Source organism: Hippocampus comes, unplaced genomic scaffold, assembly GCF_001891065.2.
Source record: "Hippocampus comes isolate QL1 unplaced genomic scaffold, H_comes_QL1_v1.1 scaffold249, whole genome shotgun sequence".
NCBI lineage: Eukaryota > Metazoa > Chordata > Actinopteri > Syngnathiformes > Syngnathidae > Hippocampus > Hippocampus comes.
In genome coordinates this window covers 1,989,495-1,992,873 of record NW_017805035.1, presented here as the reverse complement: position 1 = coordinate 1,992,873, position 3,379 = coordinate 1,989,495, and the positions used below count along the sequence as shown (strand labels likewise).

The 3,379-nt window shown below is 43.8% G+C and overlaps 1 protein-coding gene across 1 annotated transcript in view; it reads right to left on the bottom strand.

Annotated features, from left to right (window-relative positions):
• Window positions 1-418, bottom strand: part of mtmr11 (myotubularin related protein 11) — a 19,668-nt gene extending 19,250 nt beyond the window's left edge. The window contains exon 1 of the mRNA XM_019863622.1: window positions 10-418. The gene's annotated coding sequence lies outside the window, so the exon portion shown is untranslated. The remainder of the gene's footprint in view (window positions 1-9) is intronic.
• Window positions 419-3,379: the final 2,961 nt, after the last annotated feature.

Sequence of the window (3,379 nt, the reverse complement as noted above, 5' to 3'; positions counted from 1 at the left end):
GGGGGGGGGGGAAGCGTTGAAAAAAGTGTCGCTACTGCCGTCCTCGCTCCATGTTAACTAGTGAGACAAAAAGCGAAGAAAACGAAGAAATCGTGTCTGCAAAATGACGAAAGTGCGGCGGTCATCCTCCGGCGTTGTTCTGGACACCGGCAATGGATGCCTCGCACCTCCGCGCCCGCCGTGCTTCTCATCGCCGTGGACGCTCAAAAACGCCACATAAAAAAAGCAAGGCTCTCCCGCTGTCTGCTCTACTTCTCCATCCGCACACGAATACAGCACACTGACTCGCTGCCCGCCTGGCTGGCTGTTGACGTCTTCTTGGAGAAGCAGTCCAAGGAGAAACGAGAGACGTCCAGCTACTTAAAGGAACACTACACCCGGAAGTGGTGGCAAAACAAGAGCGAAATGATTCTATTCACCAGCAAATTCATTTAATTGTGTAAATGCTGGAGATGGATTACCCGCAACACGAGAAAAATACGTTTAATTTTGTAATAAAGTGATACACGTCACAATCAGACATGATTTCACATTTGAATGCGATCAATTTTACATTCAAAGTCACAATGAAGCCCAGAAAAATGTGCAGTCCAGTATTTACGAATTTTTACGAGATTTGTTTGAGGAACATTTCATTCTTTCATTCACTCATTATTTGCTGAAAACTCACATAAAGGCTGTTTTTGTTCTCGGGCCAAAGCCAGGTCTCCTCCACAAGAGGGACTTTGGCGCCCTCTCGTGGTACGTTGATGACAAGCACCTATTGTGAACTTGATTCAGTCCGGTTGCTTTTCTCATAGAAATAAAAGTGCTTTGCTGTTTTCTTGTGGTGTCTGGAAGCAAAAACAAATCCCCAGGCCCTGCCCCGAGTAGGATCTGAGACAAGGTAGAGGCGGGAACTATGAACAGTTCGAAATTGCACTCAATGTTCGGACAAAACCTTCAGACACCAGTTAATAAGAGGGTGTGCACACTTGTGCAACCACATTATTTCAGTTTTATAATATATTTATCTGCACAGGTCATACGTCACATTAATGGTGAAAAAACGTGTGTGTAGACTTTCTATATCCAACGAGCCCTGTGACTGACATCATAATGTAAAAATGAATGAAACCCAACACTTAATTTTTGCTGGCATTATGCAATACCCTCGCTCGTCACCTCAAAAGTAACGAGCGAGTATGCATTTTGACTTGAAATCTTTTTGTGGGACTTGAACACAACCAAATCAACTGTCAAGTTTTTTGGTTTTTTTTATGCTTTAGGTCCAGTGACATGGGGGAATAAAAAGTGATGGGATGCGCGAAAATCCTCTTCGCTACCTTTTAGAGAGCCCTCAGCAACTTTGTCCCCGCGTCTGTCATGCGAAGAAATGTCCAGAAACTTCCAAATACTGCCGAGACACGAAAGGAAAAGTGGCACTAATCCCACACTCCTGCTGGTTGCACACGTGAGTCTTTCTTTCTCTTTCTTTTTGTCGTGTGCGAGGAGCTCATGGAGAGGGACGTCAGGATTTGAATTTGTCGCCCTTCCTTCAATATTACATAAGGTTCTCGGATTTCTCGGATGCAAAACAAAACGCTTGCAGGCACACAAGCTGCCAGGCATCACGTGAGCTGCATTCAAGCTGCCAATCAGGCCCGATCAGCACGCAACCACAAAACACTCCAACCATGAATTTGGGACCCAAATAAAATACAGCCAAGCCTCATGATGAAATTCAGAGAATTTGGACCATTTTAAGTTGAACGAGGTCTCTAAAACAATTCATCGATTATCAAAATAGTTGTGGATTCATTTGATGATTCGTTAACTGTTGGAAAAACATTGAAAAAAAAAACACGGCACCCAAAAAAAAACGAACTCTCCAAAACATGTATCGTGTACATTGTAACTGTGATTTTTTTTCCATACCACTAGAGGGAGCCAGCATATTTCAGAGCAGAAGTGTCCAAACAGATTTGTCAAATCCTTTGGCCTGGCCACACCACACTTGAAGCCATACACAGCATTCTTCAAATACAATGAGAATTTATTCAAATGGTGCAAAACAAACAAACAAACAAACAAAAAACAAAGAGAATGTCAGAATTATAATAACAACCTCATGAAAAATAATTATTATTATATCAAATCTGATGCTCTTTCTGCCCACATTGCAAACTCAGAAGCCTTTGGGGACTTTCAAAAGCATTAAAAACAATAAAATTAATGACAAAAATGAAACAACGAACAACAAGTAATAATGCACACATTTTGGTTAAAGATGGGTCGTTGTTTCCATGCACAGTCCCATGCGGTTTGTCCATTCTGCTGTAGAAAAATACAGTATAAACAATTCTCAGCCGGTTTCTTTTTGTGGAGCTGTAGAAAAAAAGCAACAACACAGTTGGGGGGAAAGGCGGGGGGCGGGGACAGACAATTTAAGGAAATCTATGAGGAGCGAAATATTTTGAGTGGCTAACTTCTGTGTTAGCAAACATTCGGGACTTTTAACGTACAAAAATAACTCTACAAGCTCTCTTTTGCCTTTTGATTGAAATACAAAGCAAGAGTGTGTCATGACGTCACGTCTGCCTTGTCGTTCGAACGTCAGCTCGTTCTTTGGAGGATTCACAAAAGACAAAACAAGTATCACTTTTAAGGTCAGTGACTGGTCGCGTCAGAAATTCATACGCTAGTGCGGACATATGAAACGTAGACAAACAGCAAATGCTAATGTTTTTTTTTTTTAAATATATGTACCGTTGACCCTGCACACTGGCAGTTTGGCACCCACATATGCGCAGACTTTTGTCCAATTTTTGATTTTTTGGGGGGCGTTAGGGGAGGTTCCCCATTTTTTTTGTGGAAAACATTGAATGTTTTTCAGCGTTTTTGGAAGAATTGGTTTGCCTCAATTTTCTGATCCCCTTATGTTCATTCGTGTTGCGGGTGTGCTGGAGCCGATCCCAGCTGTCTTCGGGCACTAGGCGGGGGACACCCTGAACTGGTTGCCAGCCAATCGCAGGGCACACATAGACAAACAACGACTCGCACTCATAATCACACCTAAGGACAATTTGGAGCGTTCCGTTAACCTCTCATGCATGTTTTTGGAATGTGGGAGGAAACCGGAGTACCCGGAGAAAACCCACGCAGCAGAGAACCTGCGAACTGCATACAAGAAGGCTGGAGCCAGAACCGAACCCTGCACCTCAGCACTGTGAGGCGGACGTGCTAACCAGTCAACTACCTGAGCTTCCCTCAATGCATTTCAATGGTGGGTCAATTATACATGGCCAGCCAATAGCAGGGGTACACTGAACTGTCACTTTAAATACACGACGGGGAGGAGGATTGGGGGGGGGGGGGAGGGGGGCCCATGCCAGAGGGG